Below are 14,890 nucleotides of genomic sequence, written 5' to 3'. Positions count from 1 at the left end.
GTGTGAATTTTACGTGTTGTGTATTTTGTGTATAGTGTGTGATTTTTACGTGTAGTGTATATTATGTTTAGGAATACTTGGTGGAGTGTATGTATACTTCGTGTGAAGTGTGTGCAGTACATGTATATTGTGGGGATAGTATACATTGAGTATATTTTGTCTATATTGTATGTGTAAAAAGGTTGTTATTTATTTTTTATAGTGGGTTCAGTTTGTTTATTGGTGAACTGAGTGTATATTTTGTGTATAGTTTAAGTATGATGTACAATATATGTAGCGTGCATCTATGTTTGCAACGTATGAATTTTGTGGATAGTGTGTGTAGTATGTCTATATAGACATTATAGAATGTGTGTTGCATTGTGCGTGTTTTTTTGTATAGTGAGCATGTGCGTTGTATATATATTGTGCGTGGTGTATATACTTTGTGTACAATGTAAACTGTGTTATGATGTATAGTGAGCATGTGCGTTGTATATATATTGTGCGTGGTGTATATAGTATGCAATGTGTATGAAGTGTGTTATTTTTTGTTTAGTGCGTAGTATGTTCATTTTATCTAGTGTGTATGTATGTATGTATGTATGTTTTATTAATGTTGTCTCTTGTGTTTTATTTATATTGGGTTAATGCTTGTAGTATGTGTAACATATATATAAATTGTGTATTTTATGCGTGCATAGTATTGTGTATAAAAAGTGTATTTTGTCTATATCATGTGTGTAAAGTGTGTTATTTTTGTAGTGTGTTTGGTATGTTTATTTTGTGAATTGTGTACTAGTGTGTATTTTGTGTATAATACGTGTGGTATGTGTAGTCCATTTAGTTTGTAGTGTATTTTATTTATCTATATTGAGTGTGTATTTTATCTATAATGTGTTTAATGTTTATAGTATGTGGTATGTATGTATAAATTGTGTATTTTATACGTACATTTGTTGTATAGTGTATATAAATGTGTAGATTATGTATAATGAGTGGTATTTTTATATTGTTTGTATTCTCTGTATTTATAGTGATAGTTTAGTATGTATGTGTATAAATTGGGGTATTTGAGTGGTGTATATACTTTGTGCTATGATGTATAGTATGTATACAGTGTGTGTTATTTTTTTTTACATTATGTAGTATGTTTATTTGTGTATATTGTGTGCGTGTATTTTATTTATAGCATGATTAATGTTTGTAGTATGTAACACGCATGTATAAATTGTGTATTTAATTTGTGCATTTGTTGTGTAGTGTATAAATAGTGTGTTTTATGTATGTATTTGTAGTGTGTGAGCTATGTGTGTGTAGTGCGTGTGTTATGTGTGCGTGTTTATTTGTTGTGTTTTTGTATTTTGTTTATATTGTGTTTAATATTTGTAGTATATAACACATGTATAAATTGTGTATTTTATATGTGCATTTGTTGGGTAGTGTATAAATAGTGTATTGTATGTATGTATTTGTAGTGTGTGCTATGTGTGTATGTATATTATGCATGTGTTTTGTATGTTTTGTTTATAGTGTGTTAAATGTTTGTAGTATGTGCCGCGTATGTATAGTTTGTTTAGAATATTTGTATTTAGTATTTTGGGTAGAGTGTTAGTTATTTTATGCGTATTTGTTTAATGTGTAATTGTGTAGTGCGGGTAGTGTATGTGTCGTGTATAATATGTGTACTGTGTATTGTGTATTTTGTCTATATTGTGTGTTAGTGTGTATTTTGTATATAATGCGTGTAGTGTGTATAGTTTATTTTATTTATATTGTGTTTGTACAATGTGTTAGTTGTTTTATATGTATTTGTTTAAAGTGTGTGTATTTGTGTAGTTTTGGTAGTGCATGTGTCTTGAGACTAGTATGTGTAGTGTGTACTGTGTATTTTGTATATAATGCGTGTACTGTGTCCTGCCCATTTATTGTGTAGCCTATTTTATTTATACTGTGTTTGTATATTTATTTATACGGTGTTTAATGTTTATAGTATGTGTGGCTCGTATATATAAGTTGCATATTTTATATATACATTTGTTGTATGGTAAATAAATAATGTATTTTGTGTTCGGAATTGTAGTTTGTGCAATGTATTTATGTATTTATGTATGTTTGCAGTACAAGTATTCTACGTATGTTTGTGTATTTTATTTATAGTGTGTTTAATATTTCTAGTATTAGGCGCGTATGTATATCAAGTGTAGTGGTTTTATGTATATATTTTGTGTATAGTGTGCATATGTATAAACTTTGCATGCAACGTATAGTGTGTGCTATGATGTATAGTGTATATAGTGTGCAGTGTGTGTCATTTTTTATAGTGTGTAGTATGTTTATTTGTGTATAGTATGTGTGTGTTTTATTTATATTGTGTTTGTGTATTTTATTCATACCGTGTTTAATGTTTATAGTATGGACCACAAGTGTAAATTGTGTATTTATTTGTGCATTTGATGTGTAGTGTATAAATAGTTTATTTTATGTACGTGTGTGTAGTGTGTGTGCTATGTGTGCGTGTTTGATTTATTTATTGTGTTTCTGTATTTTATTATTGTGTTTCATAGTTGTAGTACATAAAGATTTGTATTTAGTATTTTGTGTAGTGTGTTAGTTGTTTTATATGTATTTGTTTAAAGTGTGTGTATTTGTGTAGTGTGGGTAGTGTATGTGTCTTCTGTAGTGTGTATTCTACATTTTGTCTATATTGTGTACTAGGGTGTATTTTGTATATAAAGCGTGTAGTGTGTGCTGCCCATTTATTGTGTAGCATATTTTATTAATATTGTGTTTGTATATTTATTTATACTGTATTTAATGTTTATAGTTTGTGTGGCATGCATGTATATGTTGCATATTTTTTCTATATATTTGTTGTATGGTATATAAATAATGTATTTTGTGTTCGTAATGGTAGTGTGTGTAATGTATTTAAGTATGTTTGCGGTACATGTATTCTACGAATGTTTGTGTATTTTATTTATAGTGTGTTTAATCTTTAGATGGAAAGATCTAACGACTCAATTATTTTCGCAAGTCATATTTATTTATTCCCTTATAATACCAAAAAGTTAATATTGTCATTCAAGTTCATTAAATTGTTATTCCAATCCCTATAATCATGTACGTCTATCTTTTTTCCATTCTCATTTTCCTTGCGTGATTTATTGGGGAGTTAATAATCATTTTCTTCAACTCCTACCATTTTTACATCTTCTTCAACAGATCTTGTGTGTGTTGATAATATTATTCTACACTCCGTCACCACTTTATTTCATCGGTAATTTATGTTCATATCAGTTTTTCATCTTCTAATTAATTTCATAGTCGGTATTCATTGTTTTATATGTAAATTAAGTTTTGTTATCAATCTGCGGTGGGTTTTTTTGTGCTTTAGGTCAAACGCACCGTTTCTCCACAAATGGAAACCGTAGCAGATCCTTCTTCGCTTGAAGACAATCAGTCAATCTCCGATGACGTGCTTGAAAGCACAGGTTCTGTTGTGAAATTTAAAGAGAAAGAAAAGCGGAGATCTAGAAGATATTCTGAAGTTTGAACTCAATTCAGTTTAATTTTCATTTTGTACGCCATTTACTTGCATTGTCCGTTTGTTTGATATGAACAGTTATTGTTTGCTTTTTTAGCTATCACCGGTTGATCAGAGTTGTATGACATACATTACCCCTGATTGTACTCATTTTGATCAGATTTGTATGACGCATTTTGGTACTCTATAATATTATATAATGACTCGAATATTGGATTATTATGACACAAATTACCCATAAGATGAAATGGTATAGTAATTTTGTTGTTATTGTTAAAATGACTCAATGTTCCATTTAGAATGACGTATCTAAAACCTGGATGTATTCTGTTGTACGAAATTCAATCTAAGTCCATATGTGGATAACAATATTTTGAAATGACCCAAATATACACTTAGTATGACACAAAGTGTAAACATTATGTCATGATTTGATATTTCGACCATACAAATCAAGGGGATTGCAATACCCTTAAAGGCCTTAAAACGATTCGATTTTTAGTCAAACGACTGATGTACTATTCAATATTTGCACTACACCCAAAACATTGTTTACGTAATTTCAAAGTAGGATTTGATGTACACAAAACTCGACATGAATACAAAATCATACATAGAGTATGTTTATGTCATTGTAAGTGTAGTTTTCCGTAATGTTAATATTGGATGATCCAAAATGAAAAGGGCTTGTTTAGGTCATAGTTAGTGTATTTTTCGGTCATTTTAAGAATGACCTTCTTGTCGATGGTCATAGATGCACTCTCCCGTTTCATTCGAACCCCTCTCAGTTGCTGGATCTGTTGTTTTAGAAGGAAAACACCAACAGGAAAGGTGTGTCAAACGAAAATTCAACTGTAATCTCAAAAATATGAACATATATTTTAAACAAAATACTTTTTATTGCGGTTGGTGCGGTAGGTTCTTCTTCACAGCAATCCTTATATATACTACCAAAACAAGATAAATTTGCGTTAGTTTCGATTGCACATTCTGGAAGTCTAATGAATTAGGAACACTAACTAACCTTTTCTTCATACTTCGATGTTCCGGCCGAACGAGTGTTCACCATTGTCGGTGAGAGGATTGTTGTTGATTTGAGTAGCGATGTAGACTAGATAGGGTTTTTGGACGCCGATTTGTGTTTTGTTGGAATAGTGGATTTGAGGGGATTGGATCGAATTCTGCTTGATTTGGGGAATAAATGACTGAAATTTTATTCTCTCTCGCTTAATAAATGGCATTGGAAACAAAACCACATTGTAGAGTGTGTGTAGTTTAGTAATCTCATTAAATCCGCCCATATGAAACAGTTCCACTAATTTGATTTGCCGAAAATACCCTTCACATGACGCAAATTGATCTTACTATGACACAAATTTCACAAAATATAAAACAGATCGTGGCCATTCATTTACAGATCTGACGACCGATTTTTGGGCTGTATTTTAGTACTTAAGGCGCTTCTTTAGATAGATTAAAACCATATATATATATATGGTAGTGTTAATCTCCTTTTCTCCCCTTAGATCTAAGTTTCTTCTCAATTTGGAGCGTTGGATCAGGCGGATGGACGATCCGGATGACAAGCATAGATTTGATCATGTAGTTCATTATTTGGGGCATTTCGTGCATCATGGGGTTGAATTAGTAAATTTCTATACTCAAAAACTCCCGAAACGGCATGTGCGAAATTTCTATACCCACTACCTTCCCTCTATTCTACACACCATTCATCTCCAAACGTATTAACTCACAATCTCTCTACCCGCTTCGTCTCCCTAATTTCGAACCCCTTTCAAAACCCTAGCCGCCCTCTCTAACCGCTTCGCCTCCAACCCGATTTCTAGGAAACAACCCTTCCGATTTTGTGCAAGATTCGTCTGCGGTCAAAGAGGAGGTAGGGTTTGTCGAATGTTAATTTAGTAGTTTACTTTCTGAGTTTCATCTAGCGTTTTCTCTGATTTTCGCACGTAACACACCACCCACACCACGATTCACCCGATTATCACCATAAAGTTGTAGTGCGCGAATTTGTTGATGAAATCTTATAGGGTTATGTTTGTTTGGTGTCTTGCGCAGATTTCAAAATGTCTAAAAGAGGACGTCCGTCAGTTTCACAACAATTGCAGAAAGAGGGTGAGGAATCAATTTCATTTGTGTGGTCATTACATGAATGGATCTGTACATTATGTAACTATTTTTATGCATTATATATCCTGTATCATGCATCATGTGACTATTGTTGTATACGTTCAAGAATGAAGGGAATATTTGTATGTGTATTACTTGATATACTCAGTGCATTATTTGTCTGTTTGAATGCATTATTTACCATGTTTTATATATAATGTGACTGTTTTTGTAAAGCCTTCAAAGTGCGAATGCAATATTTATATGTGAATTGTTTCAATGAATCTGTACATTATTTAACTATTTCTATGCATTATATACCTGTTGCACGCATCAAGTGCCTACTGGTGTACATCGGTTAGAGAGTGAATGGAATATTTTTATGTTCATAACTAGCCTGAATCTGTATATTATGTAGCTATTTCTATGCATTATTTATCATGTTCATTACTTGAGTGATTTTGTTCATTATTTGGCTTTTTGAATGCATTATTTTATCCTATTTGTATTGTACATGGGTCAAAGACTGAATGTAATATTTGTATGTACATTACTTGACTGGATCTGTACATTATTTAGTTATTTTAGTGCATTATTAATCATGGTTTATCCTTTATGTGACCGTTGTTGGACATGGGACAATGGGTGATTGCAATATTCATGGTGCATTTGTTGATTTATTCCGAACATTATTTGCGTATTAAAATGCATTATGTATCAGTTTTTAGGCATTATTTTGATGCTTCTGTACAAGAGTGTAGAAGTGAATGCAGTATAACTGTCCACTTTATTTTATTCAGTTTGTACATTATGTAACTAATTGTATGTTATTATTCTGTATGTTGTACAGCATCAAAGCAGCTAAGATTGGACATTGCCGAGACGGTCGATGATATACTGCCAGTAGGAATTGCCCAGAAATTCTGAGAGTTTCTGAATTGTATAAAAAGTTTAACTCCACGGCAGAAGGAAGCCGTCGCGGAACTTGAACATGAGTCTAAGAGTGAATGCAATATGTGTACATTATGTAGCTATTTCTATGCATTATTTATCATGTTTATGCATTTTTAGATTGTTGTTGAACATGAATCAAAGAATGAATGCAATGTTGGTATGTTCATTACTTGAGTGATTCTGTACATTATTTGGTTATTTTGATAGCATTATTTATCTTATTTTATGCATCACGTGGTTGTTGTTGTACATACTAGACCCTAGCCCCTGGGCTTGTTAAACCCTTAGGGAAAACAAGAAACGTGCGCCAAACATCGAAACACGGCACAACTTAAATGAAACGGGGCAGAATAAACGTTCATTACATAACACAAATAATGCATTACAGAAACTAAAACTACGCATTACATTGCATAATGTGTACATTATGTATATCTGTTTTAAAAAATGCCTACGCGCTATGCGTGTGCAACCCCAGGCGAATTACTGCAGCTCGTGTATTTGGGCAACGTTTTTTAGACTTAGAACATACTACACTCTAGCCCCTAGGCTTGTTAAACCCTTAGGGAAAACAAGAAACGTGCATAAAGCATCGAAACACGGCACAACCTAAATTAAAAAGGTAAGGATAAATGTTCATTACATACCACAAATCATGCATTACAGAAACTAAACTACGCATTATACTACACAATATGTACATTATGTATATCTGTTTTGAAATATACACACGCATTATGCATGTGCAACCCCAGACGAATTACTCCAGCTCGTGTATTTGGACAACGTTTTTTAGACTTAGAACATACTACACCCTAGCCCCTAGGCTTGTCAAACCCTTAGGGAAAACAAGAAACGTTCGCCAAACAACGACACACGGCACAACTTAAATGAAATGAGTCAAGATAAATGTTCATTACATATTACAAATAATGCATTATAGAATCTAAACTACGCATTATATTATACACAATATACATTATGTGCACCCCAGACGAATTACTGCAACTTGTGTATTTGGACAACGTTGTTTAGACTTAGAACATACTACACCCTAGCCCCGAGGCTTGTTAAACCCTTAGGGAAAACAAGAAACGTTCGCCAAACAACGACAGACGGCACAACGTAAATTAAACGGGTCAGGATAAATGTTCATTACATATCACAAATAATGCATTATAGAAACTAAACTACGCATTATACTATACAAAATATACATTATGTGCAACCCCAGGCGAATTACAGCAGCTCGTGTATTTGGACAACGTTTTTTTTGCCTTAGAACGTACTACACACTAGCCCCTAGGCTTGTTAAACCCTTAGGAAAAACAAGAAACGTTCGCCAAACATCGAAACACGACACAACTTAAATTAAACGCGCCAGTATAAATGTTAATTACATATCACAAATAATGCATTACAGAAAATAAACTACGCATTATACTATACAATATGTACATTATGTGTACATTATGTGGATCGACGACCGAGTTCACGTTCACCAGCACTTCAAAGTCCCCGAGTTGAAACTTTCAACTCACCAGCGCAACCTCTTCTACCGCCGCGAATGCAAAATCTAATGATTGGAACTTCTGACCATCAACGGGCTTTAATTCGGCAGAACATTCAGGCACAACACCAACTGTTTATAACCACAAAACAATACACATGTTAATCTTAATAAGAATTATATGACATATACTGTACATTACCGATCACATACAGTGCATTATACAATTATACTTATACATTACATGTACACTTTAATGCAACTAACAAGCCAATATGAAACCACCCGCTATAGGGATGGCTCTAACTCGCGGTCCTACGTACAGGTTTTGTATCTCACACTATACCACACCCCTAGCCCCCAAAATTGGTCAACCCTATGAAAACGAATGAACCATAGAGCCAACAATTTCGAACACTGCCAAACTTGTTAAAACCATGCTACAACCTATCCCCAATCAAGGCAAAAATCAACATACTGCATGTGAATACTGCCATACTAGTTTAAACCAATCTACAACCTATCCCCAAGCATGGCAACAATCAACATACTAAAGGAATGCCTCATACAATACTAAACCCCTAGGTCCCATGAATTAACAACCCTAGGGGAATGAATGAACCCTAGCCACCACATTATCATAAACCGTCAATCATGTTTCGATAAAAATGCAAGGAGGCACGCAAACATGAAAAACGATTTTGCTGCTATAGACCGTTTGGGATATGCGACTGATTTAAAAAAATTGAAAACATCCGAACAATAAACATGAGCAGACACGCTGGATTACCTTCTTCCATCATTAATCGAAAGACGTCGACAGTTGATGCAAAGCCGGCAACAAAAATATATTTTCAAAATCGAACTTTGTATGCGTTTGATTCAAAGTCGAGGAAGCTGTAAACTAGAATTTATCGACGGGTTACAGAAGCTAAATAAAACGTGCATTGATTCAAAGTCGAGGAAGCTGTAAACTAGAATATATATATAGGGTTGCATTAGTGTGCTAACTAATTTACAACAATAACTAATAACTTTCAATTCTGTGTATTAAAATTATCAACACAAAGAAATAATTATATCAATACAACATGTAAATTTAAATATCAATATAAAGAAATAATTTATCAACACAAGACTTTCAATTTTGTGTACTAAAATTATCAACGCAAAGACATAATTATATCAATACAACATGTAAATTTAGAAGCATATACCTTAATATGTGTATAAATATATTGTATACATGTAACGCCAACTTTTTTGAACCCTAATTTTTGAACGCTAAAACTTTTGCATTTAATGCTTTTAATGTCGTGAAGTATGTGACTTAAATGACGAGTGAAATTGTTATTTCGGTTACCTAATTGTGATTTTGAATTTTGACTGTGCGTTGACTGAATTAATTTCGTTTACGTGACGTGGTTTTTTTGAGTTATTGATGACTTGTGATTTTAGTTACTATTCGGATATTTGGAATTATTGACAAGGCACGAGAACTTGTTTTACAAGTTGAAATCGTGATGGGGAAATCACAAGGTAATTTAATAATTCATTTTGTGAGGAATATTTGTTGGACTCAATTTCGTGTTGGGTACAATAAATTAAATAATTAATACAAGTCCAATCTTGTGAAATATAAATTGTGGGCTATACAATTTAAATAAAATACAACGGCACTCAGAGATTCAATTAATAACCAGCTAGACTTCAATTTAAGTTCAACATCACCCATCTCGTCGCCGCTCAACCTGCATATAGGGAAAACACATGCACGACTGAGTACTATAAAATACTCAGTGGACTTATGCCGAAACCAGTTTATCAAAAAGATTATATTTATCATGCCGTGTTTTGATTTAACGTGCCTATCTGAAATGACTTTTGCCATTTATTATATAAATCGAATTCGGGTCCTTGTAGGGCCGAAAACCCTACTTGGATTAGTGTACACCTATGGTAGACTGTGTGCCAGCATACGGGTTGGCCGGTCTAGTGACTTGGTTTGTGGCCACATTCCAAGTCATGTATGAGTAGATATGGTTGACGTCTATGGGAAATTGGCTGCGCAACCGTGATTTTGAACGATGGAATATTTTGGTGCCTCAGACCTTTCTAAAGATAAAACCCCAATGGTTACTTGAAAATGACATGATAAATATAATATTTTTGATAAACTATTTCCGGCATAAGTCCACTGAGTATTTTATAGTACTCAGTTTTGCATGTGTTTTCCTATGTGCAGGTTGAGCAGCAACGAGTTGGGTGGTGTTGAGCTTAAATTGAAGTCTAGCTGGTTATTAATTGAATCTCGAGTGTCGTTGTGTCTTCATACATGATGTCACTCTTTCTCTTGAACGCTTCCGCTAAGATAATACTATTTTTTCACAACTCTGTTTTGAACCCTTTTACTCTTGAATTATTAATGATGATAAGTTATTGATCTTGGATTCAAATGTTACTGATTTTCCCTTCCATTATTTAAATATTAATTATTTAGTCAATTCTTTAGTGAAACCCTAGAAAATTCCTCTTTCTTAAAGTCTCATTAGTTGCGACCACCCGCATTTATTAACTCTAGAAAAGGAGGTCGTGACAATAAGTGTGTGAATTTTCATTCCAGTAACAAATTTAGGACAATACTTAAAATAAAATTTAGGACAATACTTCAAATAGTGTCACGACCGCATTTTCTAAGGATAGAAAACACGGTTGATCGCGACTAGGGGAGGATTAAAGAAGCGGGGAAGAAAGGGGAAAACACAATTCGACCATAGCTCGAAACAAATGGGAATAACTCGAAATAAAATCAGAGTTTTGAACAAAATAGACTTGAGTCTTTTAAGATGCACAACGGAAGCAAATGAACGCGGTTACATGTGTGTAGACATGAACCTCCGAGAGTCAAAATCTGACTGAATTAAATGTCTTGTCTCAATAGCACTTCCTCCACCACTTCGCTGCTCAACCTGCACATTTAGAAATATATGCAGGGTTGAGTACAAAAGTACTCAGTGAACCCATTGCCGAAAAATACAAATATACATTTGAAAATATTGTCAAGCCATCATCACAGTAACACTCGGGGTGTTGTTGAAAAGACCCGAGCTTACTAAAAATATCACATTGGACTGCAATCCCTTTTTCCTGTACTTAGCCATATCTGATCACATTGTGCCGTCGAGATGGTGTTCTCGCACGGTCACCTTCTCTGCCCATCATGTCAGAGGTATCCTTGTGCCGGGAAGGTGGCCACCTTCCTCGGTCACCTTCTCTGCCGTTCACGGTCAGAGGTTCCCAGTAGGGACACCACCCTACCAGGACTCAAAATCGAATCGATTCACATATATCATCATTCATAATTCACTTGGCCTTAGCCAAACAGATAGGCATCATACACAAAACATTTATGGCAAGACAACATCTTTAAAGATCACGAACATGTATTCGTGTTTTCATAAAATACGATTTGTATTTTAGTATAAGAAAGCTCACCTTGAATGTTTAGTTCCCTTAGCTTGAATCTTTCGTTCCGATTTTACTTGCGGACGTACCTTTTTAAAAAATATCACAATATAATAATACACTAATTAGACTCAAGGACAACTACTTAAATTAGAATGCATGCACCATCATTAAAGTCTTTTATCTCGTTTCTCGATTTTCGCGTATTTTCGATTATTCGGCGGCCGCCCGAGGCGTTGCTTGAGACGCCGGTCGGCCGCTTACCCCCATAATTCTTCCGTTGGCTCCTCGTATTTCCCTCCACGATATCGAATTAAAATCCCAAAATTATTTAAGCACATAAAATAATAATCGAAATTATTTTCCCTCAAAAAATATATTTACTTTGGACTTAGGATAAAATTCCTCCAAGATGTAGAAATTAATCCTAATATTTAGTTAAGCGTGTATGATTAAATTCCCGCAAATTATTTCTCTTCGACGTAATTATTTCCGACTTAAGATAAAATTATTCACTCTTTGAATTATTCCGAAGATTATTTAAATATTCGTCACGATTAATTATCGGCCCAAACTAAATTATTTTCCCACCTTATATCTCCAATTAAAAGTTTAAAGCCCAAAATAAAATAAATGGAGTCCAACTAAATAAATCATCTACTTTAATTTAATGAGGCCCAATTCTTTTAAAAACCAAAGGCCCAACATCTAATTAGAGAAAAGAGACTAGCCCATTTCAATAACTAAATTAGTCCATATACTCCCCCCTTCCACCACACGTATCATCTACTCTCTCACACCTTAATTACTATTCATATTCTTCCCCAAATTGCACAAAAATTAGGAAAAATCTCCCTCTTCTATTCGTCGACCAGCCACCCCACCGGCACCGCCTCCGCTTCCGTTTTCGTCTCCGACGGTGTTCTCTTCCTCCTCCCCATCTCTCCCTTTCTCTTCTCTCCCTCTTCACCGTACGCCGCTGCCTTCTCTCTCTCTCTCCCCCGATCTGCCGGCGCCGCCTCGCGGATCTGCCGGAGCCGCGGATCCGCCTCCGTCGCCTCCTTCCTCTCCCTCTCCTTTCTCTCCCTCGGCTCCCTCTTCCTTTCCCGGATCTGTCGCCGCCGCCGCCGCTACTGTGCATGCACAGGCGGCGGCTTCGCCCTCCTCCGCGCCTCGTGCTACCGGAGCAGCTTCCCAGCGTCACTCCAGCTCCGGCCGCCGCCTCCTCGCCGAACTCCCGGAAGGTAAATACTTAAATTTCTTTCTCTTCTTCTCTTTTTTTTTATCTTCTAAAAAGATTTAAATCTTTCATTTATGTGTTTTGTGTTTAAACTTTATAGATTTGTCAAGATTTTATTGAAAGTCATAGAGGTGTGAGGCTGCCTTCGTCGTCTCCGGGATGCCGAGCTCGCTGCCGGAATCCGAGAGATTCAGAGAGGTAAGTTTTTCTCCTTCTTTCTAGTTGTTAAGGTAGTAGGATTTTATTTTATTTTTATTTACTGAATTTGGTGAATTTGGAGTGGTATATGCCTATATGAAGATTTGGTGAAAATACAGTATGTTGTTAAACTTGTAACTTGTGGTAGCAGATGCTATAACAACTATGTTCTTGAGGTGCTAAATTGTCTATATGTAATATTTCAATATGTGGATAAATGAGTTGTGGTACTTACTTTTGTTTGATTGTGAAAGAGAATTGTGAATTTGTCCGTCTTTATGATATGCAAAAGTCTCGATGGATTGCTTCCTTCCCCTGCTCGGATTTGTTGTGAGATTGATGTGGGGTTTGTGAAGGGATTATGTGAAGGGAAATGAGAATATATGATGGTGATCTTTTTTTTTTTTGGTGAAAGAAAGTGAGTAATTGTACTCATTTATAAAAGATTTATCTTGCAAGAATAATCACCATATGTGTCAAAGGATAAGGATTTTTTTTCCACACTTCATTAATGCATCATCCTTTCTTGATAAGATTCATTAATGTAGCATTTTTTTTCTACTACTCATTAAGGCAGCATTAAATGCTGCAATGGCAATTGTTCCTTCTCGGATATGTTTAAAAATATATATATATATATATATATATATATATATATATATATATATATATATATATATATATATATATCCATGCATGCTTTATTTTTTCACTTATCTGCATTCACCCATTAATAATAGTTTTGGTTGTAATGGGAAGTTGTTGTGCAAATCAACACCATTGGATTAAAAGATCTAACGACCTCCGTTTGACATTTGTTCTACGTTTAAGAATGGTTCTACGTTTAAGAATGGTTCTACCTTGATCACAATCCTATATATATATATATATATATATATATATATATTAATGATTTAATTTCTCTTTTTTTTTTATTTGAGTATTTGCTTACTTAATCATTTAATTTGTTGTAGGTATAATCGGTTCAAGTTCATGGCCGTCCGTGTTGAAGTACCCGATTTTCTTAAAACGCATGATGTACAAATTTAATTTTGTTGGATTTTTGTTGAATGTATCGGACATTAAAATTTTAAATTTTGGGGTCTTATTTATTTATTCATTTAAATTTATTATATTCATATTGGTGTAACATATTTACGTGTTTTATTCACTTACCAAACGTTAAAACAAACAACAACAACGATCCATCGCAGTTCGAATTTAATCGCTTAAAAGTCACTTATATAGATAATCAAGCTAATAATATAGTTTATAATAATATCGATTTAGCGGGTCGTTACAAATAGTAACTTAAACCATATTAAAAAACTGCTTCATATAAGATTCACCAATTATTTAACCATAAAACATCTATAATCCGGGTACGTAAGTACTATAATGAAATTTAGAAGTTGATTATGGATGGAAAAGACTAAAAACAAAATCGAATTTGAATCACAACCCAACAATAGATCTATACTACCTTGTTGGAATGCTCAAAAGTTTAAACATGTGAATATAAAAAAATTTAAAATCTGAAAGTCAAGGAAAGGGTCTAGTAAATGATAAAAATATGTTCCCAAAAAAAATACTAACAGCATAATTTTCAGATCCACACGAATTATATGTCGATGGCAAACAAAATACTGCAACAAAAATTGAATCAATATAATTATCACTTACCCAAGCAATTTCTGAAAAATGGAGAATTGTAGTTGAATAAAGAAGAAGATCAAGAATTGAATCAAAACGTTTTGCTTTGCCAAAACACAAACAAACTTACCATGACAGTCAGAACCGAGATGCTGGAGTAGGAGAGGGAAAACAGAAAAAAACAAGGAAAAGCTACTGCATTGATTCTAGACGA

The 14,890-nt window shown here is 34.1% G+C and overlaps 1 protein-coding gene across 1 annotated transcript in view; it reads left to right on the top strand.

Moving 5' to 3' along the window:
* The window catches only part of LOC121782347, a 63,474-nt gene that overhangs the window by 35,559 nt on the left and 13,025 nt on the right, over positions 1-14,890 (top strand). The window lies entirely within an intron of this gene.

The sequence above is a fragment of the Salvia splendens genome, chromosome 20 (genome assembly GCF_004379255.2).
Source record: "Salvia splendens isolate huo1 chromosome 20, SspV2, whole genome shotgun sequence".
In the NCBI taxonomy this organism is placed as follows: domain Eukaryota; kingdom Viridiplantae; phylum Streptophyta; class Magnoliopsida; order Lamiales; family Lamiaceae; genus Salvia; species Salvia splendens.
The sequence above is the reverse complement of the archived record's forward strand: the minus strand, read 5'-3'. Positions and strand labels throughout refer to the sequence as shown.